This window comes from Mus musculus, chromosome 1 (genome assembly GCF_000001635.26).
Source record: "Mus musculus strain C57BL/6J chromosome 1, GRCm38.p6 C57BL/6J".
In the NCBI taxonomy this organism is placed as follows: Eukaryota; Metazoa; Chordata; class Mammalia; order Rodentia; family Muridae; genus Mus; species Mus musculus.
This window is the reverse complement of record NC_000067.6, coordinates 96,588,650-96,613,898: the sequence shown is the minus strand read 5'-3', so window position 1 is coordinate 96,613,898 and position 25,249 is coordinate 96,588,650. Positions and strand designations below refer to the sequence as shown.

The 25,249-nt window shown below is 36.7% G+C and overlaps 1 long non-coding RNA gene across 1 annotated transcript in view; it reads left to right on the top strand.

Moving 5' to 3' along the window:
* 4930533P14Rik (RIKEN cDNA 4930533P14 gene) overlaps positions 1-1,842 on the top strand; it is a 50,517-nt gene extending 48,675 nt beyond the window's left edge. The window contains exon 3 of the long non-coding RNA NR_040478.1: positions 1,568-1,842. This is a non-coding gene — a long non-coding RNA (RIKEN cDNA 4930533P14 gene). The remainder of the gene's footprint in view (positions 1-1,567) is intronic.
* The last annotated feature ends 23,407 nt before the right edge of the window (positions 1,843-25,249 follow it).

The window sequence follows — 25,249 nt, the reverse complement described above, 5'->3', positions numbered from 1 at the left end:
GCATAAAACATCATGACCAAGAAGCAAGTTGGGGAGGGAAGGCCTGATTCAGCTTATACTTTCACATTGCTGTTCATCACCAAGGAAGTCAGGAAAGGAACTCAAGCAGGTCAGAAAGCAGGAGCTGATGCAGAGGCCATGGAGAGATGTTACTTATTGGCTTGCTTCCCCTGTCTTGCTCAATTGCTTTCTTATAAAACCCAGGACTACCAGCCCAGGGATGGCACTACCCACAATGGGTTCTCCCAGCTTTGATCACTAATTGAGACAATACTTTTCTTTACTTGGAGCTTGCTCAGGAAACCAGGCTGGCCAGAGATCTGCTTGGTTCTATTTTTGGGGATTAAAGGCATGTCTGTATTCCAGCCAGAATATCCATGTTTCTACATGGGTCTGAGGGGATGAAGAGGTAAGTGTGAAGGTGTCCATGATATGAAATTCACAGAGAACCAATAAATATTTTTAAAAGAAGTCAATATCATTTGTATCGTTCATATGCAAACATTTAGTCCTGACTATAGTTTTGTGTTTGTGTTTTTCATAAATCAAAAGCCTATCATAGTATCCCATCAGAGTATCTTAGTCTATAATCAGTAATGCATAAATCATTTTCCAAGGGTAGATCTGATTACAGACTAAGATACTCTGATGGGATACTATGATAAAAAAAATTCTCATGCTGGTTAAAAATCCTTGTGCTTCGTATCAACATGATTAGGCTGCCTTTTTGCCTTTCTAACAGTTCATGGAGATGAAAAACGGTCTTTAATAAGTGGAAGGTTCATTAATAAAAGATATCCTGGATGGAGCTTGCAGTTAGGACTCTCTGCTTGCCTGACTCAGTCAGATCTCTATGTCCTCAGACTCAGCATGCAGGCACCACGAGGAAGCAGAATTAAACTCATCAAATTTCAATTTTTATCTTGTTCCATTTTAGGAAATGTATTGAAATATTAGGAACTCCACAGTACTCAAAGAAAATTGGTTTTAAATCAGCTCAGTGAACAGTCTACCTTTGTATAAAATGTATTGACGTTTACTAAATGTGTGTTTCTATTATGAAAATATTATTAAAAATGCTCCAGGTTTTTGTTAAATGTTCCCAAATGTAAGTTAGTTTATATCTAAAATGCTGTTGATTACAAATATTTCATTCCCATAAAGTGGAAATAACACCAATCTTTGGAAATAAACAGAATCATAACAGTAATATCACCAATATTTTAAAGAGTAATATGTATATCTTTAATCCAAAAAATTAACAGTACAGATGAAACACAGAAACTTATAGACAGACATTTAGAGAACAACTTACTCTCTCATCATTAAGTAGGTCCCTACTCCTTACACCCTTTAACCTGGCTTGGAAAGAGGATTTACTAGGTAGGTAATTTTTTTTTTTATGAATTTAGAAAAGTCAGACATATGGGGTATATTTAAATACTTTTGAATGTGGAAATTTAGATCAGCTCTTTCAGATGTTCTGTAGAATGGCCTTATGTTTTTCTTTCATGTCCCTTTGTGTCTTCCATGTTTTCTCTCCACCTCCTTGGGCTTGATGGAGTAGAGCCTGACATATGAAGAATAACATGTATCCTGAAGACAATAGCTTATCCAGAAGGAAGCCATCTGACCCATGTATCACAGGAGGGTGCTCAACAAAGGGATGTACTCACCACCAAGACCAGAATTGGCATGTAATCTATGAGATAATTTAAGTTTTATTCTAATCCACTGCATTGGAGTAAGTTTTAATCAATGAATCTTTCTCTCTTTTTTCTAAGAATTACTCATAGTAAAAGAGTCTACTTTTTATAAAAATAAACAAAACATTCCATCATATGTTAACAAATTCTTATTTGTCATAGTCTGATATAATTGGTAAAGTGGATAAAATCTATTTTCTTTACTTTAGCTGAAAGCTGAGAGAGCTGAAAGATTCGAGGTTTAAGGTTAAGGATACAAAGATGTATGATTCCAGACTAATGAGATTGCTCAGTTGGTATCGTCACTTTACCAGATAAACCTGACAACATTGAGTTCAATTCATTGATATTTATTTCATTCCCACTGTCTTTGACACTAACACTGATCTCTGAAAACAGTCTCAAACCCATGTAAAAATGGATGGGAATAATCAACTCGACAAAGTTGTCTTTTGACCTCTGAATGATTATCACTGTATTGCTGCTGCTGGTGGCTGTTTAGGAATTTATCCAGCTCTGTCTATGAGATAGACAAAGAATGAAGAATCTGGAAGATACTGAAGACAGAGATCAAGCAAAATGATAGAAATAGTTTTACTGAAGCAAGGAAGGCACACCTTTCTGGATGGGAGCCCAAGGATAGAAGTCTTGTCAAAAAGAATGTGGGCTGGGTAATAAGTTCCCTGGACTGGCTTCTTTCTCCCATTGGTCCTATAATATACCCACCTCTGTGCCTTTCTTTGGTCTCTATGGCAATGTATCTGGGAGAAAGAGACTACCCTACAGTTGCTTTCTCTGGCTACCTATGTGTCCTTCAATTTCTCTATCCCTAAGTGTAAGTATCTCAAACACACACCATAATATCATACATCCATACTACTAATAACACATTTAAATATTTTAACCATGTTTTCATCTACTTTAATAAAAAATAAATTTAATATAATTATGTAGAGAAATACCTATTTGGAATCATCTTAATGGAACCTGTAATCAGGGTTACGTTGTATCATCCACTTCTCCATTCACCTCCCACATTTCCTCATCACCCTTTGAACACTTTTTGTTGTAGTATGGACTTCTATTTCAGTATAACAGCATGGACAAAGCTATCCAGAACATGCAATGTATGGTACTATGAATACAAAATAAATGTTGGTTCAACAATGACTGAAATTTGATATCTTTTAAACAAAAACTTAAGTAGAATAACATTTTACATGTTGAACTCATTTATTAATCAGTATCATGCTTAATAATTCATATTACGATTTTAATTCCCAACTTAGGTAAATCTTTTCCAAGTCTTGACATATGAAAAAATATATATCATTTACTGTTTGTTTCTCTGTGACTTTGTGATGTACAGTCATATTTTACTCTCTCTTCCTTTTAATTTTAAATAATCCTTTGGTTTCTAGTTTCATATCTTTGTCATGTCTGAAATGTCAAGCTTAAAAATATAGACATGTGAAAATTCACACATAATGTGTCAATCACAGAGTGACTTTTCAATGCTTGTACATCAGACTGACCAAGTTTAGATCCTTCTGCTGGTTCAAACCCTTCAGTGATATTTACTGTTTGCAATATAAGAGACTGGTGTCCTCTAGATAAATTGAGATGAAATATTTTATTAGTTCATCTATGAAGTGATTCCAATTTCACTACAAAACATTTTCCTTGCAGCAAAATACCACGTTAAAATTATAACCTATTCTGAGGTCTATGAAGTAAAGTTACTAAAATTTGGCTCATGAAGATTTCCATGAAGAAGCACATCCTAATAACTTTATGAAAGTTACAAGCCAATTACCTACAAGACTAAAAACAATTATGTTTCATAATTTGGGAATATAAATTTTAAGATTTCAATGAAGGAACATAGCCTAATAACTTTATGAAAGTTGCAAGCCAATTACCTGCAAAACTAAAAACAATTATGTTTGATAACATAGGAAAATAAATTTTAAGAAATATGAAATTGTTTTCAAGTTCATCTCATAACCATCCAAGGTCTATTATACTGCTTTCCATTACAGAACACTAATTAGCTGCACAAAACCCATCACGTTTTCTGTGCAAGGTGCCATCGCTGGAATTTCAACTTTCAATTTCTTTGTGTCTATCCTTTGATTATGCTAAATTGCTTTATGAATTACTCTTGAAAATTTATTTCTTGAAATTAGTTGAATAGTTTCTGTAAACACATTCAGTTAGAGGGGAAAATAGTGTTGGTAAACTATTAAAAATTAAGGAAAACATATATTTTCTACTATATATAGTCTTAAGATGTTTTTTACCTTAATATTTTTAGTATGTTCTGGTGTTTTTCATTCCACAAGAGCTTCCTTTCGGTCTGGTGAGAAGTAAAGAGGTTTGCCCTCAAGTCCCATACCCATACCTCTATACCTTACAGTTAATTTCTTAACAGTATATTGCTCTCTAAGTGTGATAATCTTGTATTAAAGAACAGAATCATCTTAAAAATTTACAAGAGATAATTTTAGTGAAAGGATGGTGGAACAAGAAAATAAATAAAGAAATAAATATGAACAGTGTATCATATGGCCCCAAAGAAGTTATGGGAAAGAAGTTGTGGTTAGAAGGATTATCTGTTTTATGTACTGGATTAGTTCATTAGCATGTTTCCTGTGATTGATGATCAACTCAACTCTTTCATGTATTCATTTATTTTGTATTTTTTTAAACACACATTCAGTTAGAGGGGAAATTAGTGTTGGTAGAACATTAAAAATTAAAGGAAAATACACATTTTCTATTTTTTATAGGTTTAAAATCCCTTTTTATCCCAATATTTTTAGTCTGTTCTGGTGTTTTTCATTTCACAAGAGCTTCCATTAGGCATGAGATGAAAAGTCTTTCAAAAACATATAACTTTATCCATAATTTTAGGAGTAAATTATAAATAGGTTTTTGAAGAATAAAAAATATCCATGTATTCTCAGCTCATGTGTACTCAGATGCTTGCAAGTAAAAGTGAAGCTGCACAAATGGGAAATGTAGAGTATACAAAAAACATTCACCTTCTCCAACATAGCACATATCTGAAAATAGAGTCTTAATCTATAATCACATGTTCAAGAATGGTCCTTTCTGAATAATCAATTGAATTAAAGCACTTACTATATGTAAGACTTAGTATAATAAATGCTATTTGAGTTTGCTTAATTTAAAAAAAATTCTAAATCTAATTTTAAAATTATTTTATGTGTGTTAGTGCTTTGTCTGCATGTATGTTTGTGCACCATGTATGTGTCAGTTGACCTTTGAGGATGGAATGACAGATGTATGTGAGTCACTATGTGGATGATTGGGCTTGATTGGGGGAACTTTGAAAGAGAAGAGTGTGCTGTTAATCCATGAGCAATTAGTCTAGAGCATGGTTAATCTTTTCTATTGAAAGAAAGCAAGACTATATTTTCACGAAAATTGAAAGCAGTCCATTTAGGAATGCCAGTTTAGAATGAGTGTTAAATATTAAAAATGATCATCCTTAAATATAAGAAAAGAAGTATTTAGATAAGAGTTGATGGTAAATCCTGGATCAATTTTATTTGCTAATATGCTGGAAACATGTTAAATTTTTTAAAATAAATAGCAAATCTACAGGAGTTTGGACTCAATAAATATTTTCTTTTATTTGACCTTTGAGGATTGTATGATAATTGTATAGTCACAAGACAGATAGTATACAATCATTTATATGAAATCTTTAAATTGTTCAGCACAAATTTCAGAGTGGAAGAAGGTTGACAGAAGCTGAGGGAGAGTGGAGTGTTGAATAATTAATTGGCATAAAATTTTAACTAAGAATGATTAATAAGTTCTTGAGATTTCATTGTAACAATTAACAGGAATCCCTGGATAGTTTTTAAACTTCAATATATATTCATACTCCTCTCTCTCTGTCTCTCTCTCCCTCCCTCTACCTCCCTCCCTCTACCTCCCTCCCTCTCCATCCCTCTCCCTCCCTCCCTCTCCCCTTCTCTCTAGCACACACACACACACACACACACACACACACACACAGACATACAAAGTCACACAGACACATTCATACATATTAATTTTTTATTAGGTAACTAAATATTTTTAAAGATGAATACTCATTTGTATACAACAGGTTATATAGCATAATAATCATCTCTCAACTATTGGATGGATCACAGGGCCCCTAATGGAGGAGCTACAGAAAGTATCCAAGAAGCTAAAGAGATCTGCAACCCCGTAGGTGCAACAACATTATGGACTAACCAGTACCCCGGAGCTCTTGACTCTAGCTGCATATGTATCAAAATATGGCCTAGTCAGCCGTCACTGGAAAGAGAGGCCCATTGGACTTGCAAACTTTATATGCCCCAGTACAGGGGAACGCCAGGGCCAAAAAGGGGGAGTGGGTGGGTAGGGGCGTGGGGGGGGGAGGGTGTAGGGGACTTTTGGGATAGCATTGGAAATGTAATTGAGGAAAATACGTAATTAAATTTAGAAAAAAAAGAAATCAAAGTTTCTATACGGCATAAAGAAAATAAAAAAAAATAACATGATGATGTTTTCAGAGTACCTATTTCATAAGAAAAATAAACAGATCCCCAGACATGAGTAGGAGATTCTGAGCACTGAAGCCTGTGCATGCTTTCTCCTGTAAGTTCGATTTTTAGTCCAATTGCTGGTCAATCTCTAGGGAAATTCCAAATGGTGTTTTGTTTGATTGATTTGGCTATTTGAAATGTTGGATATGGTTAATATAGAGATATTACAATTGAGGAAATAAAACTGAATATGTTCTCATGAACTTCTTCCTGAATCATATATCTGAGTCAATTTAAGTACTTTTAGAAATGAGGATATATCCTTTAGTTTCTGTGTTTGGCATCAGATGTCTTCAGTTGCTCATATTCACTGGATGGAAACCAACCCTTTCTATTTGTCTATAAAAGTATGGATAATAACAAATTTCTAAAAACAGATGTCTGCCTCTGTCTTGACCTTTGGAAACATATTTACTCATTAGGAATGTTTTGCATTTGATCAGAACAACTTTACTTCTTTTGGGATAGTAGTGAAATTGTAATGTGATCTCCATATATTTATCCTTTACTTGAAATAACCTTGGAAAGTAGCCTTTTCTTGTCTTACTCTGTGGCCTTGTTCTTTGAAAAGATTTTTTTTTTCCATTCTTTAAAAATGATTGAAACATGGATTTTTCCATTTAAATTCAAACACCAGGAAGTATGGCTTACTAGTGAAATTCACAGCACAGAATCATTCTCTGTCACATTTAGCCGAACTCTGTACCTAAAATTGAGTTGTGCTTTCTTGTGCATAAAGTGTTGGAAAAGACACTAAACTAGAAGTTTTGAATTTTTTAATTTCAGTGCAATGTATTTTGTGAAATACAATATGCTTTTATAGTTTCCTTGGAGAACTATTTCTGCCAACTAATGGAACATGGGTGATTACTCTCTCTCTCTCTCTCTCTCTCTCTCTCTCTCTCTCTCTCTCGGGACTAAGACGACTACAAGGCATTTCCTAACTACTGAAATCTGTGCTGTCAAGTATAAGGATAATCAGATACACTTATTTGACTGCTCAACCACTAACATACATACTCAGATCATTCTCATGAATTTTTGTGTTATCAAGAGAGATGGCAAAATACTAAGAAAGAGAAAAGACACATTTCATGTTCTCTCCATTCCCATTATCAAAATTCTTCATGAACCAGCCATACTTTGCTGCAGAATGTTTGCATGCTGGGCCAGCCAAAAATAAACACTGACTATGGGGTGAAAAACACTGTCTCCTAGGTCAAAATGTAGTTAACCACCTTTGAGCTCTTTTCTCATGGGCACCTCAAAGTTGCCATTCTGGGTTTATCTTTGCCAAGAACACTTTGAATGTGACTATTACTAAGTCAGTGTAACAATAATCCTCAATCTGTGATACTTCCCTTTCTTCTCAACTCATACCTTGACATACAAGTCATTAGTTTGTGTAGTAGTCAGGGTTCTTTAGAGGAACTGAACTGATAGAATGAATGCATATGGTACTTGTTAGAGTGACTTATGAGCTATGGCCCTACCAGTCCAGAAATGGCTGTCTACCAGTTGAGCTTTATAAATCCAGTAGATTTTTTAGCTCGCAAAGCTGAATGTCTTAACTGGTCTTCAGTATACACTGGAATCCTGAAGAAGTAGGCTATAATGCCAGTGAAAAACTGTACTAGACAGACAGAGCCAGGGCAAGCAGGCAAAAAGAGAGAGCTTCTTTTTTCCACATTCCTTCTAAAGGCTACAAGTAAAAGGTATTGTTCATATTAAAGAAGGATCATCCTACTTTGAAAAGTCCAGATACAAATGGGACTTTTCATTTCAAATGACTTGAGAAAATTGTTTCTAACAGGTGTACCCAGGAGTTTGGATTTGGTTAATTGCAGATGAGGTTTAGTTGATACACACAGAGTAGGCATCACAGCCTGCATGTACGTATGTGGACCTTTTGCAAGTCTGATATCCTCAGACAATAGGAAATGGTGTCAAATTATTTGGAACTCGAGTTACAGAATGTTGTGTGAACCACCACGTAGGTGTGGGAACAGAACCCTGGTTTTTCTGTAAGAGCAATAAGTGCTCTTTACCACTAAGACATCTCTCTAGCTCCACTACATAAGACTTTAGAGCAGTGGTCCTCAACCTTCCTTATGCTGTAACCCCTTAATACAATTCCTCATGTTTGGTAAACTTCAACCATAAAATTATTTTGTTGTTACTTCCTAGCTATAATTTTGCTACTACTACAAATCCACTATGAATATAAATATCTAATATGAATGATATCTGGTATGAGATCTCAACTGCTTTACCCACTGCTTTAGAGGGACTATATACATATAAGACACAACCATTTCCTAATTCTGTTTCTGTTTATTCCTCTTCTTTCTTCACTGTCTCCATAGATCATAAATAATATATCTACAAACAACAATTATGTCACACATGTACTTCTAATGACTTCCCCCTTCACTAACAACTTAGCACTAGGTTTGTTTTGGTTCATATTTGATCATAAGTGAGATATCAGTTCTTTCTTCCACTACAGAGTGTATCCATCAGTTGACTTGAGAAAAAGATAGAAAAATTAAATATTCTTCCCTTACTCCTAATTTGAGCTTATAAGTATTTTTGTCATGAAAATAGTAATGGAGCACTCATATTATCTCAGTGGGGTTAGAACATAGTAGGCAGGATGCAGATGGGGGTGGTTATTCTCATTACCAATAACAAAGAGCATGAAAAATTACAAAACAAACAAACAAACAAACAAAACAAAACAGCAAAAAAGAAAATTAAAAACAACAACAATAATCAGAGAACAGAAAGCAATAGGAAAAAAAAAAAAACAAAATCTCAATTAATGAGACCAGAAAAAAAGAAATCAAAAAACAAAAGCCAACAAACATTGTCTCTAGATTTCTGGCCAGAAAGAAAACACCTTGGGTTCTCTTTGCTTTAGAGAGATATCTAAATCATTATTTTTCATAATAATGTATTTATAATGCCCATTTGCCTGTGATAGTGTCAGGAGCCATGCAGGGAAAGCAAAGCCTATCAGGTCACTTCCTTGAGATAGTTTCACTGTGGAACTGCTACAAATGAGCCATTGGAGGCACGGCACAAAGGAGGATGTCTCAGGATTGATTCTTGCTATTGATACACCTTTCCTATCATTATTACATTAATATAACAATCCCTGGGCATTGGCCCACTCTATTGGGCAGATTTTCTGCAGATCAATGAAGATATACTCTCTTGTAGTGATGTTATATAGATATGATTTCTTAGTTCTTAATGATAATAAAATAATTCCTCAGTTTAAATAATTGCTGAGTCCTTCATAATAAGGCTTGCAATTAAGGCCATCTGTAATATGAACATTGCAAATGAGAACTCTGCCAGTCTCCATGTGTCATCAGTTCATGACATGGAGATAGAAACTGGATATTGATACAGATTTACAATTTAGGAACATATTCCTTTAGGTCTTAGTACCATTATCTAAAGTTTGTAAAAGGAATGAGTGATTTATTGTTAGGTACAAGGACAGAAGATAAAATATTGACTGGGTTTACCTATGCAAAATTTTAATACTAATTTGTCTCTTGACATACTGTGTTAACTTAGACAAAAGAATTATAGTTTTAAAATTCCAATGAACTATACAAATAATGAATGGGTAGTTAGATAATTACTCCAAATAGAAACACAGGTAAACATCTCTGCTCTAAGTTCTTGTTCAATTTATGATTTGAATTTATGTTTGAACTTGTGAACTGTTGGACTACAATGTGATCTATTCTCCTGAAAATGTACAGACAACTAGGAACAAGGTCATTAAATAGGCAGAAGGAGAATAGAATAGAAGTATTACAGAGATGAGTTGGGCAGATGAGGAGAGACAAAGAGTAGAGCAAAATTAAGTAGATTTGCAAGAGGAATATTGAATAGAAGCAGAGTAGAAGCAATATAGAAACAGCATAACATAGCAGAGTATAATAGGCACTGAGGAGAAAAGAGATGAGTCTAAGAAGAGAAGGAGCTGCAGAGAGCAGGAAACAGCTGTCCGGCTTTTCGTGAAATAATACAGGTTTCTAAAATTGGTTTAGTAATAAAAGGGTAGAAGCTTTTTCTTTCTCTAGCAGTAAAGGTTGAAGCTTAGTTTTTCATTCAGAATGAATGAGTTCTTTCTCTGCTGATGCTTGCTCTATGGAGCCTGCTCGTGAGGGTATTTGTTTCATCCACCAAAGAAGGAAAAAATGCCTATATAACTATATGTGTGCCTATAAATGCCTATATACATTATGTGTATGTCCATGTATGTGTGTATGGGTATGTATGTGTGTATGTACATACATATGAGACAAGTAACTGAGCCTTACAGGAGTGTATGGAATTATGTATGAATATGTGTGAATGGATGAGTGTATGAATGGATAAGTGTTTATGCATATCTGCTTGTGTAAAAGCTTTTCCTTTTGTGACCATGACTCCTTTCTCCTGGTTCAATAAAAGTTAGGTGCTCCAAATCTCCCTCCTACCTGGCCAAAAAGAGGAGAGGCTTCTGGGCAAGAGAAAAAGGATGCCTCACAATTCTTTATGTAACCTCCCACTGTTAAGCAACAGGTGTTAATTCACTTTGAGGCCTGCAGCTTCTGGTTTTAGAGTAACTGGTACATGTTAGGTAGAAATAGATTAAACAGCTTTTACTATCATAAGACCAATTCATGCACCTGCCAATGTTCCACCCAGCACTCAGAGAGGACCCTGTGCTCTGAGCAAGGCTCCCTGCAAATAGTACTTTGCCATCTGACATAGTTACTGTTATATTGCTGTGAAGAGAGACATCATGACCAAGGTAATTTATAGAAGAAATCATGTATTGGGGGTTTTAGTTGAGAGAGACAGAGAGAGAGAGAGAGAGAGAGAGAGAGAGAGAGAGAGAGAGTTTTTATTCTTTTTTTATATGTTGACCTTGTTTATATCTTCTTCAACTTCTCTCAGATATTTCCTCCTATGTTGCCCACTCAATTTTCTGATCTCTCTCTCTCTCTCTCTCTCTCTCTCTCTCTCTCTCTCTCCCTCCCTCTCTCCAAAAAGAAAAGGTACCAAATTCAAATCAACAATGACAAACAAGACAGAAAATGCCCAAACAAAATGAAACAAAAAGCCCCTGGAAAATCCTCACAGAATGTATTTTTTGATAGCTAAGTACTCCTGGGCATGGGGACTCCTCCTGAGTGTGGTTGATAAACCCAGTAACCCTCTTTGAAGCATGATGCCCTAAGTTCTTTCTTTCTGAAGTTAATGAATATGTGTTCACTTCTCTGAATCCCTGATTGCCATATCTGTGTGACAACCAAGCATAGAATGAAAACTTTTGATTACACCTGAACACTTACAAACATTTTGGCTCCAAACAACAAAATGTAACTAATACATAAAATTTATTTTTATAAAGTTATATAGGTTGACAGTGTGCATTAAGATATAAATAAGTTATATACAAATACTACTCTATTTTCAGTAAGGGACTTGAACATGTCAAGAGGTTGTAGTCTCACTGAGTCATGAAACAAATTTTCCACAGATGAAGGGGAACGATTGCATAGTTTTACTATTTCAAGAGTGTTTGGATTTCAGATACATATGCATGGCTTGCCAAATCCTGTTTTTAAACCCAGCACACGTAAAATGGACTCTGTAATATCTTAAGGTTTTATCTTAACCATTGAATAAATGTGTGATTACTCTGGTTTTCCAACTACTACTTTTTCTCTCCCAAAACTCTCATTTCCCTCATCAGTTTCTTTGCTATTCAGAATACTCTTCAGTTTTTTTTTTAACCTAATATGCTGCCCAATTTCCTCAAATAATAACACAAAATAGCAAAGTTGTGTTCACCATGGCAGAGTAGTTTTTATAATTCCACTAAGAGAAAATATGACAACTATCTTTTTATTTTGTAAGGTTGCAACAGAAATATAATTGCACCACTTTCTCTCCTCTCTTTCCTCCCACTAGCCCCTTATATTACTTCAACTCACTCACAGCTGCCCCTCCTCAAGTTGATAGCCTATTTTTAAAATTTGTATTGCTTTTTCCTCTTCTTTTTCTTCTTGTTCTTTCTTCCTTTCTTCCTTTCTTCCTTTCTTCCTTCCTTCCTTCCTTCCTTCCTTCCTTCCTTCCTTCCTTTCTTTCTTTCTTTCTTTCTTTCTTTCTTTCTTTCTTTCTTTCTTTCTCTCTACTTCTTCTTCTTCTTCTTCTTCTTCTTCTTCTTCTTCTTCTTCTTCTTCTTCTTCTTCTGCTGCTGCTGCTGCTGCTGCTGCTGCTGGTAGTGATTTGTGTGTGTGTGTGTGTGAGAGAGAGACAGAGACAGAGACAGAGAGACCGAGAGACAGAGAGAGAGAGAGAGAATATATGAAATGCAATGTTCTTTTTAGAGGATTAATCACTCTGTATTGAACAACCAAATGGGGGCTTATTTCTGGGAGAGGATAATTCTTCACCCAGCAACCATTAGGTGCTTTGTAGATCTTTGTCTGAGATTCAGATTTTCCTTCCTTCCAGGTTAACATGTCCATTGGTGTTGATACAGTCCTAGTTCTGTTTACACAGCCACTTCTAAAAGGAATTATTTTTACAACAGACTTTCTGGTCTTTTACAGTTGTTCTTGCTGTTCTTCCATGAATTTCCCTGAGCCATAATGCAGGGGTTGTGATGTAGATTACCTTTTGGGCTGGTCTTCCTACAATGTTGATCTGTTCATTGTGTCCAGGTATGGTTTTCTGTGATGGTCTACATTTGCTGTAAAAAGGTTTTTCTTTGATCAGGGTTAGTGGCTATCCTTATCTGTGATATAATAAGATTTAGACTGTAAGGATTGATGTTTGTCTAACATAGCAGCAGCAGGTTCTTTTCTAAGGTACATGACCTTAGCTCCAGGAAGCTAGCTACATTTTCAGTACCAAGAATGATTTCTTTCCAGTGGAGTTGCTCTTTATCCATATATATGTATATATATGCGCATATCTTGCTATACTGTTCATGGTTGTGGCTCATAGGTGTTGCTGATGGGTAGGACTATTGATTGTTTCCCTGTATCCATACTATTTTGGTTACTTTACTAGGTTCTTATGTCTACCACCCTTCTCCTTTCCAATCCCTTCCAACCCCTTAACACTATGTAGCCTGGGAAAGAAGGTTTGAGGGAGAATGGGGTCAGTGGGAGATAAATTTCTTTAGACTACTTCCTGCTGATTTGGGACATTAAGTTCCTAGGGGCAAGTCTGATCATTGTTGCTAGGATAGCTCCAACCAGCAATCCTCCAGACCAGTAAACCAGCATACAGCAAACAAGTAATTCAGCAATTATAGCAAAACAGCAAATATAAGAGCAGGAACTAGCAGGAACAATCACAGGGCCTCTCAGGGCTCTTGCATTTACACCCTCTCAAGAGTCAGCAGAATCCAAAAATGTAAACTATCTGCAGCTGGCAAAAATCACTCCCCTCCTAGAACATGAGACAAATCATAGTTAGTGGCTATGGACAATCTGAAGCAGCCCCAAAGCCCACACCTGGGATTAAAACAAAAGCATAATCACATAACATAACTGTGTTTTTAAAGAAACCAAAATTCTCACTACATTTCCTTCTCTTTACAAGTTGCATAATACTTTCAGAACCATACAATGTGGGCTGAATAAAATAGCCTTTTATGACATATCCAGATCAAGTAACTTAACTAAGGTATACAATAGCTTCAGCAACACAGACTGACCCTCAACCCTTTTGAGGTAATATCGAACTACATTAATACTCTATATCACTTTGTGAGTAATTATTGGGACTACCCTGACCAACCTTTAAGAGGTTCTCATGATTGCTGTTGAGAGGTATTTCTTAATCTATGCCTTTTGTGGGAAGCATTATCAGTGCAAGCAGCTCAAATTTTATAAATACACGCACACACACACACACACACACACACACACACACACACACACACACACACACACACACACAGAGAGAGAGAGAGAGAGAGAGAGAGAGAGAGAGAGAGAGAGAGAGAGAGAGAGAGAGAATAATATCATTCCTTGTGGCTTTATCACATTTGTATTATTTTTCCCTCAGTCCTTTCTTCATCCCTTTGTATTATCTTCCCTCCCTCCTCTCCAGTTGGGGCTCCCTCTCTGTTATTCCATTTCACACTCCATCACACCTGTACTCTGGCATTCCCTTCTCAAGCCCCTACTCTCCCTATGGTTCCTTGTTTCTGTACTCATTCTATGTTTCATACTCACATCTAAGTATTTGGCACTAGTAATCACAGATGAGAAAGAATAACTCAACATTTGTCTTTCTCTGTCTGGGTTACCTCACTGATTTTAAAATCCATCCACTTACTTTTAAATTTTATTATTATTATTTTTTTAAACAAAGAATTAGCATTCCATTGCATCTCTGTATTACCCAGTACTTATCCATTCCTCTGCTGAAGGACATTCAGATTATTTGTGTTTCCTGGGTATTTTGAGTAAAGTGTCAATGAATGTTGTTGAGCAATTATCTGTGGATTATTCACATTTTCCAAATAACATTTTCGTCATGAAATATTCTGAAAGAGTGTACTTATTATTATCTCTGATTTCATAAGAATAATCTTTAATGATTTTAAAACAATGAAGAGAATGAGGGAGAATACTGTTTTTCAAAAGTCCTGGTTTTACGGTTTTAAATAGAAAACTCAGCATACTATTATTGACAACAAATAGTTACAGTTTAATTATTTGAAGTTACATGCTCAATGTTACTTGTTTCTGAGAAAGTAATTGACAGAACCAATTCTTAGTAACTATATTTGTCCAAATATATGTTGTCCTATGTGAAAAAATGTTAAACTCAATCTCTAATGTTTTATATTCAGACTACCACCATATTTGAATATAAATACATCTTTTCCTATTTCATATTTCCTTTAAAAGAATATTAAAAGAATATCACACATAGTTAAAGCTTAATTGCTCTCCTCTTCTTTTTTTTTATCTAATGCAATCTTAAGTTAAAGGTTTGCTTTTTAAAGTGGGAGTCTACTGGGTTGAAGAATAAATTGAGTCTAAGTATACATTAGAGGAACTAGTTTGATTGTTTTTTATCAGCCAACAATTTTTACCTACCATTACATTTTGTATTGTTGGTAAAAATATTACAATGGAAGAAAAGAAACCTAAGATTTTTATGTTAATAGAAAAAATACTTTGATTGACCTTCACACTCCTTGCAGAGACATCACAACCCTTTCTGCAACAATAAGGCACATTTGGAGAAGCAGTGAATTAGAATAACACTATAAACAATGGAAGAAATTTCTCTGATAAAAACATGAGAACTGTTATATTTTCTATAGTTTCTCAAAACAATTATATGCCCATTTTGCAATGTCCATGTTGACAGCACAGGCATCTTGTAATCCAGTGCAGCTTTATGTTCTTGCCAAGTGTCTTCTCTACATTGTGTCTTCCTGACCTATTTGTTAAAGCTCTGAGTAACTTTTTTTTTCCTATTACCACTGTGGCTCTCCATAAAGGTTCACCATGTAATAGCTAAGCACACACTATGACTGATCAGTTTATATTTCTTAAAAGACACTGAAGGTTTGGACAACAAGTGAGTACTCTCATACAATTAAATTTTCTTTTATTAAGAATAAGTTAAGCTCCTTTAAGTTGCTTTGAAAGTGCTAAGCATTTTCATTTTCAAATAGCAAAGTGGAAGACTGTGCTATTTTAATTCCTCTTCTCTTTAATTATATGGAAAGGACACAAAATAAAAAGCAGGATGTAGTAAATAATATTACAAAGGATAGTTTTCATGTCACCTTAAATGTCTGTTTTTATGGATTTTAAGCTAAATGGGCATGTTCACTTTGCACAATATTCATTTGAGTCAGAAAATTTTGAGGTAGAAAAAAAGCAGAAGACATAATTATTATGGGGATTATTCTACCTAAAGTATTGAAATGAAGCATTTATTTTTGCTCAAGATAGAATATTGTTGTAAATTACTTTACGCAAAGCTGTATAAATTCAGGTATATCAGTGGTTTGCTATATTTAAATTATTATTTGTAAAACAAGAGGACATTACATAAATTGCTGATTTATTTCTGTTTTCCACCAAACTATAATCTGTGACCATCAAATTCATAATAATTACTGAATAAAAGTCCATGGTCAATTAAAGGAGGGGAAATTAATAATTTTATTTGCAAATGTAATGTCTTAATATTTTAATCTATTCATAACAAATTTTAATATGTAAATTTACAATCTTATATGTAATTATTAGATCCACAGTTATCTCTTTTACCAAATAATAGTATTCATAATAAATTACCTCTTTCACATGTGTGAATGAATGACGGCTTCATAGTTATGCTCTTTATCCCATTTATTGTTGGTTAAAATGTCCACGTCTTTTTTCTTCTGTAAAGATTTATTTATTTATTTATTTCATGTATGTAGGTGCACAGTCGCTGTCTTCAGCCACACCAGAAGAGGGTATTGGATCCCATTAAAGATGGTTGTAAGCCACCATATGGTTGCTGGGAATCGAACTAAGGACCTCTGGAAGATCAGTGCTCTTAACCACTGATCTGTTTCTCCAGCCCCTGTCCACCTCTTTTGTTAACCATATAAACAAAGACACTACATTTTTTGAATCTGTGTATGATATTTGGAAGCAAAAAATGCTCTCAAAATTTATTTCTCTGGTTTTTAAGTATATAATATTAAAATTTAGAATTGGAATTTAACAAGAAAATAGTTTACAGGGAGTTCTAATAATATAGTAGTATCCATTTCTACATAAATAATGGCAAACTTAAGTGTCTTCGGATGATAAAAAATAAATTAAGCCAATCTCTCATCCTAGAATGGGTAGAGTTAAAATACAATTTCTGGAAATGTTGAGAACAGTTTGTGGAAGGATGGTGGCGCTTACATGTCTTATTTGGTTTGGGTCTGCATAATAAGCCCTAACTAAGCATTTACAATGCATAACCAAGAAAACGTGTTAGCAATAGGCCTATGTTTTGTCTCTCATCTTTTTCTTTTTCTCTCTCATTTTACATATTTTTCTCAGTTACTGTTCTTTGCATCAAAAGTTAAAATACCTTGGCAAGCTTATCTTGAAGCATGCTGAAGGAAGCCAAGATTTATATTTCTAAACTAATCAAAATGCATAAGTCAGCTAGTCTGCTATCCCTACCCTTAGAATAGCAATACAACTAAATCTGTGCTTGGTTGTATAGTTAACCTTGTGACGAATCGCTTTCTCTTTCATAGTGGTATATGGACTGAATATTTAAGTTTCCATGGTTGAGCATAAGCTGTTTCTGCCTGCTTCTTTACTATTAGTTCTTCCTTCACATGGCTTTATTTGGAGGGAAGAATGGAAGCCTGTGCGGTGGTTTAAGAATGCCCCTCATACGCTGAATAATTGCTGCTCTCCCGTCCCCTGTTGTTGGTTGGGAGAATAAGGAGGTGTGGCTTGCTCAAACAGCTGTGTCACTGGAAGTGGGCTTTGAGATTTCAAAAGACTCATGTCACTAATGTCTGCCTTGGCCCTCTTGTTTCTGAATCAGGAGGTGAGTCCTTTTGCTCAGCCACCAATGGCGCTAAACCTCTGAAACTATAAAGCAAGTTAAATGCTTTCTGTTATGAATTGTTTTGGTCATGGTCAATAGAAATCTAAGCACTGTTAGGTTTCACTCCAGGAACAAGGGCCCGAGGTGCATGTTTTACAAACCACAGTTAGTAGTCCTGGTCTCTAGGACCTCCCAGCATCCCTCCACCCCTACCTTTTACTAACATAATCTAGACATTTTGGTCTTTTCTCCTCTTCCTCTTCCTTCTCCTCCTCATCCTCCTGTTTTTCTTTTTCTTATTTCTCTGCTCCCCTGCTTTCTCTTTTTCTTTCCCCTTCCCCTCTGTCTTCCTCCCCATAATGACTTCTCTGGCTTTGTTCCTTGGTACCAATGAACTTGCCCAGCAGAGAGCAGTTTCCCAGTAAACCTACTTATATGTGCTCTAATCTGGTGTGAACTGGCTCATTTCACCTGCAGAGAAATAACTTTTCAGCTCATGTCATGTCTCTGGGGACTTGGATCCTCTCCCTTCCTCTCAGCTTGATATGATCAGCTTCGAACTTGGTAAGTAACCTGTCTCTAGCTTCTGTCTAATCACCCAGGCCCTGGATCTCTTGGTCCTTCTCTTCTGGGTCACAGCCAGGACACAGCTAGCCCATTCCTGAGCAAAGACCTACAAAGACCAAGTCTTTGTTCTACTACAGGAGCCTTTGATACAGAAATGTCTTATCTGGGGTTACTGCCCCCTAAAATCCATTGGCTCCCAGATTATAAGGTGGGATGCCTGTTGCATAATTCCAGAATTCTGGCAAAGGCTGGGAAGATGGGAGCTGCTGGGTGTAAAACTGATTCACAGATGCCTCTTAGAATTCTGCTACAACATTTATCTAAATTGGTCTGAACTCCCAATATCACAATATTTTTGGAACCATTCTTTTGCCCCTCTCCATTCTCCTACAACACAACTTCAGCATCTGAGAACACTGCTCCAGGTGCTGCTATCCCCACCCTGTCTCCACCCCAGCGTCCCTCTCCCCAACAAATCTTCCTGTTGTCCATTGCGATGGTGGTGAGTGGTCAGCCTGTTTATTTTAACTTGTCTGCTGAGCAGGTTTAACTACACCTTAGTGCAGAGCAGGGAAAAATTCTTATCAGGTAAATAGTATGTGACTGATCGCCATCTTGATTATTAGATAAAGAGGATGGAGTCATAGCTTCACTGCCATCTTGTTTAAAGTCAGTAATAGGACTGGCAGCCTTCTTATGTGAAATGGCCACTGAATGCTTATTTCTTACTGGTCTTGAATGAATGAGAAAAAAATGCTGTTTCTGTAATAAGAAGCTGGCCCGCGGCCTACATGAACCAGGTATTTCTGGAAGGCAGGCTGGGGCTGAAAGACACTTAGACTGCGGGAGAAGAATGATGAGGCCAAGACCATTTTTTCTCTGATCAAGGCCCTAGAGTTTATTAAGAGACTGTGCTTAAAAGGGGGAAGGCCCATCTCCCCCTCTGCCAGTCCATCCTTGGTGCTTTGTCGCCATGCTGCCATGCCTTCAGCACTTGGTCTCCAGGCTGTTGCTTATTCAGGAATGTCTCAGGAAGACAGATTCAGCCTCTCTGCAGGTAGCAGAATCTCAGGGAATTCAAAAGAAGCCAGCCAGGTGGCCCTACCTCAGTGGTGACAAGGTCTGTACCAGCCCGCTTCAGGCTGGAGGAGGCTACATGTTTTTCTAGTCACCAGCTGCTAAGACTTGAATTTATGTTTGGGCTCTCTAGCCACTAGATTTATTTAATGGGATATCAAAAGCACACCTCTATGCTTTCATGCTAATAATAATAATAATTTTAATAATCAAGGTATATGTTTTCAAGGTTAGGCTTAGGATGTATATCTAAAAACAAGTAAAATTTGTCTATTTAACTATGCTTTAGATAGATAGGTGGTCCTCAGGCACTTCAGAGACCTGCAGAATATGGCATTTAAGATGCTTAAACTTACCATGACAGACAGAGACTTTCAAACCCTAGCAGTGACTCCCCACCTCCCATAGTCTCCAAAAAGATTCAGGCAAATTACCTTTGGTATGCTAACTACTGAGATAGACTGGTCCATTGTCTTGCCCACTGCTAGGCTGGGCCTGACCTGTGGACAAACAATACTGCAGACATGTCTCAAGGTCCATCTCCTATGTTCCTCTTCCACAGGAGAGCCTCTCAGAGTTGCTCAGCCTGGAGCTGAAGATTGATCCTGCACTGGGAGCTGTGGCCCCAGCTAAACCATTGAAATCACAGGAATCTATGGGATGGTCATCCAGGTAATGGGTAAGACTGTCATTTTAATTGGTACATAGGACATTTATATTATATCTTTCTCATGTCTGTGAGGAGAGGAGATTAGGGAAAGAAGTAACTTTACTATTCATTTATCTAAAGAAATTCACTTTACAATGACTGCTTCTGGTGATCAACCACCTGTCTCTCATGGAAAACACTGGATAGGAAAAAATGAAACATGTAAGGTCTGTATAAGTTCTGAGGATAGGGAAGCTTCTAAGAAAAGGTTTGAGAGTCTAAGAAAGTGTTTGGGGGTCTAAGAAGGTGTTTTGAGGTTGGCAAACACAAATTATGAAGGTTGGAGATATGATAAAAACTTGGGTGGTGATAGGAAAGTAATGTAAGGGATGTTGGAGTAAAGAAAGATGCTTCAAATTTCTTCCCCTCACTATGCTACTGTTTGTTATATTGAAACTTCAAAGTTCAGAGCTTTAACATTAAACAGTGGTATTATGCTCTATGGAGGGGTGGTGAGGTATGGGGAAAAGGGATGTCTCAGCAGGCCCCTGCCAAGGCATCCCTACCCTGTGATGGCCCAGCCACACATGACAGTATAGTATTATTTCAGAGTTTATTCAGGGCATGGGGAGAGGAGTTAAGAGAGTAGTAGAGGTAGATAAAGGCAGAGAGAGAGAGAGAGAGAGAGAGAGAGAGAGAGAGAGAGAGAGAGAAAGAGAGGAGAAGAAGAAGAAGATGAAGAAGAAGAAGAAGAAGAAGAAGAAGAAGAAGAAGAAGAAGAAGAAGGAGGAGGAGGAGGAGGAGGAGGAGGAGGAGGAGGAGGAGGAGGAGGAGGAGGAGGAGGAGGAGGAGGAGGAGGAGGAGAAGGAGGAGGAGGAGGAGGAAGAAGAAGAAGAAGAAGAAGAAGAAGAAGAAGAAGAAGAAGAAGAAGAAGAAGAAGAAGAAGGAGGAGGAGGAGAAGGAGGAGGAGGAGGAGGCCGGAGATGAGTAAGTGGAGAGAGGGGGAAGGGAATGGGGAAGGGGGGGAAGGGCAAGGGGACAGGGAGCAAGAAAGATAGAGCCCAAAAGGGCAAGAAAGGAACAAGAGAAGGAGGACAGGGTAAGCAGCCCCTTTTACACTGGGTTGGGCCTACCTGGCATCAGCCAGGTAACTTCGGGGGTGGAGTTTAGACAGAATGCTAACACTAACCTCACATGGTCCCACAGTCTAGACATGAGTGAAAAAGCCAGCTCTTCCAGGACTTGAGCAGCTTTCCAATTTTCTTAGGATTCCTGAAGATAAAATCACTCCTAATGTCAGCAGGAAGTAGTCACAGATAATTTTATCATCTTTTATTTATTATTATCAAGAAAATGCTGATATGTTGAGTTTCAGACCCAGGACAAAGGGTAAGGTGCATATTTTACATACTGTAGCAGAAATCTAGGTGCCCCCCAACACTCCTCAGTCCATACTAGTATATGTTGCTGCCCTCAAATCTGAATTTTCCAGCCCTAGGGCTGGGCTGTCCTTACCCCTAGAGACTCTTTCCTATAGAATCCAGACATTTTGGTTTCTCCCTCCTCCTCCTCCTCCTCCTCCTCCTCCTCTTCTTCTTCTTCTTCTTCTTCCTCCTCCTCCTCCTCCTCTTCCTCCTCCTCCTTCCTCCTCCTTCTCCTCCTCCTCCTCCTCCTCCTCCTCCTCCTCCTCCTCCTTCCTCCTCCTTCTCCTCCTCCTCCTCCTCCTCCTCCTTCTTCTTCTTCTTCCTCCTCCTCCTCCTCCTCTTCCTCCTCCTCCTTCCTCCTCCTCCTCCTCCTCCTCCTCCTCCTCCTCCTCCTCCTCCTCCTCCTCCTCCTCCTTCTTCTTCTTCTTCTTCTTCTTCTTCTTCTTCCTTCTTCTTTTTATCCTTCTCCTTCTTCCTTCTCTTCTCTCTTTCTTTCTGCTCTGTGCTTTCTTTCCTTCTTTTCCTCCTCTCCTTTGTGTCCCCCCTCATGGTGACTTCCCTGACTTCATTCCGTGGAATAAGCGAACTTCCCATGGAAGAGCAGTTTCCCCATAAACCTTGTCACACATAATTTAATATGGCTTGCATAGAGTCAGAGAAATAACTTATCAAGCATTTATATCCCAAGTTTATGGCTCTATAACAATGCCATAGCCTGTGATCAAACCTGAGCAAATCCTCACATCTTCTTACAGCGATGGCTTCAAGGAGAGCTCCTGAGTTACTTTAGACCAGCTTCAAAAGTACCAATTTTCCTACAAGTTTAGAGAAGATAGATCTTTTCTGCCTACAATGGTTGCTGACAGAACATTACAGATCAGAGGCCAGATATTAGACTATTATTTCCACAAGGAGAGTCAGTCTCTGACCAAAGAAACAACAACATACAATATGTCATACTAATACCTAAATTTTCATTGACGTATTTCAGAAGAAATCTTATTATTAAGGACTTCAAAATTCTACTACAATATATTTAATAGATATAATTTCCTGTTATCTTTATGTACATAGTTTAGTTGTATATTTTCTTAATGGATAATTTGATTTTTGATTGGTGCTGAAAATAAACATAATGCTTTGTTCCCATTAATTGAAGACAACAAATACTTATATATATGTAATAGACCTCAATTTCTGACAGTTTCTCTTATAATCTATGCAGTTAAGTACGCAAATATGAAAAGAAGTAATAATTTCATTTAGTCTTCAGGTAAAAGTGTGATTTGTTATAACATTTTAATTTTATATTACCCAACTCACCTTTTAAGATTCTATTTTAATCCATATTGAATTATTAAGTAGTAATCAATTGTTTTTGAACTTTGGTGTGTATGTTAACACATTAGAAAATTATAGACACAAAAATCAATGAGAAGTCATTAGTATCATACAAAAGTCTCATGGTGAGAATTCATTTTATCTATCTTCCTTACCTCCAAATACATTTTGTTAACAAAATCTATGGCTTATATAAAGTTATAGCTCAGTATCTGCTTGCACTACAGTTAGCTAATATCAATGTGATGCCTTCCTTCCCAACCTTCAACCATGTTTTACGAATCTGTGCTTATCCTCAGTTAATCAGATTTTGGGCTTATAGTTCTAGAGAAGTATATGGTCATCACCTACCCATTCATCTGAAACACTAATGTTATCAGCTGAAGCCCTTTACCAAGAGCCTGATTTTTTTTCACAAATAGCTCTTACTTCTCCCTTTCCCTGGTATGCTATGTCACCAAATGGGCATCTGCTCTACACACCTGCTCATGTCACATGTAGACCTCACATATCTTTTCTTCCAGGACACTTAACCTACTATCTAAGGACCTGTGCTGGAGACCTGTTTGTTGTAGGTTTCTTGATCTGTACCTTCCTTTGAGATATCAATGCTGCTTTCTAAATGGTTGCTTCACTTCATAGGTAGAACTTACCTCCTGGTTTCTCTAGAACTATAAGCCCCAAATCTGAGGAACTGTGGGAGTTCCTGGTAGTTCCACTGAGTGCCTACTGCTGAAATCAGAAACTGTCCTTTTTCTTTCCTTACTTTCCTTCTCTTCTCTTCTCTTCTCTTCTCTTCTCTTCTCTTCTCTTCTCTTCTTTCTCTTCTCTTCTTTCTCTTCTCTTCCTTCTCTTCTCTTCTCTTCTCTTCTCTTCTCTTCTCTTCTCTTCTCTTCTCTTCTCTTTGTGTCCTTGCCTTGCCTTGCCTTGCCTTGCCTTGCCTTGCCTTGCCTTGCCTTGCCTTGCCTTGCTTTACCTTACCTTACCTTACCTTTTACCTTACCTTACCTTACCTTACCTAGGATAATACAGATCATTACTTAGTGATTTAAGACTGGATTTTTAGTATCACGTATCTGATCAAAACTCTGTAGTGGCCTCTCCATCTTATAGGGAAGCTATACTCATGAAATCACACAGTCCAGTTGCCAAAACAAGACCTGCATAGTGATGAAACCAGCTGGACATGTCAACACTGATAGAATAAACCTTACAAGTCTCTAGTTCTAGCTGACTTAGGCAATTGATGGTTGCTCAGAAAGATTCAGTCTTTTCTCAGAGTAATCATCTCAAGTGGTTCATATGCACACAACCAACACAAAATGAACTGTGTGTATGTGTGTGTGTGTGTGTGTGTATGTGTGCAATATCAATAATTTAAGAAGAGGTAATGAATTTGAGAATTGTGGATCAGTGAGACATAAAAGGAGTTAGGGTAAAGAAGGAAGAGTGAAAATGGCTTAAATAAAGTATCCAAGTATGAAATTGTCATAACTATTTTAAATATAAATTTTAAAAATCCACTAAGTTAGGGTAACAGCAAATAGAGATCTAATATTTATTTAATCAACACAGATGTTCCACAATGTCATACCAAAAGAAACAACCAACAGCTAACAACAGGTGCTTAAATGCCATTGTAAATCACCATATGAAAACTCAGTATGGCTCCTGTGAGAATTACTGCTCACAAAGTAATGGCCCCAAATGTGAGAAATTTAGATGACACTCAAAACACTGAATTTAAATGAGCTACTATAAACATGTTCTAGGAACTTGAAGACGATAGCAATCAGTTCTGGAATGAATTAAAGGAGGGCAGAAATATACTATCAGATTAATTCCCAACAAACAAACAAACAAACAAACAAAATCAAAAATAATAACTAAATAACTGAATGAAGCAAGGAAGACAATTATGAAAATAGAACTCAATAAAGATATAGACATACTGAAGAAACCCAAGCTTCACGTTAAACAAACTTAATTCATAATTCCAGCAAAACAAAATTATAATGTATTAATCACATGAAGGCATTTAAATAGACATTATTAAATCATAACTTTGAATCTGCATTTACACACAGTAATTTCTCCACTTTATTTTTTAGATTCTAATTCTACATATGAAACTTTTGCACTCGGTAAAGGACGTAATGGAAGTGATGTCATCAATAACCTTATCATTCAAAGACTCACGATGTAAAGAGTTTCTCAATTATGTGAATAATGGCAAAGTAATATCTCATTCTATTCCAC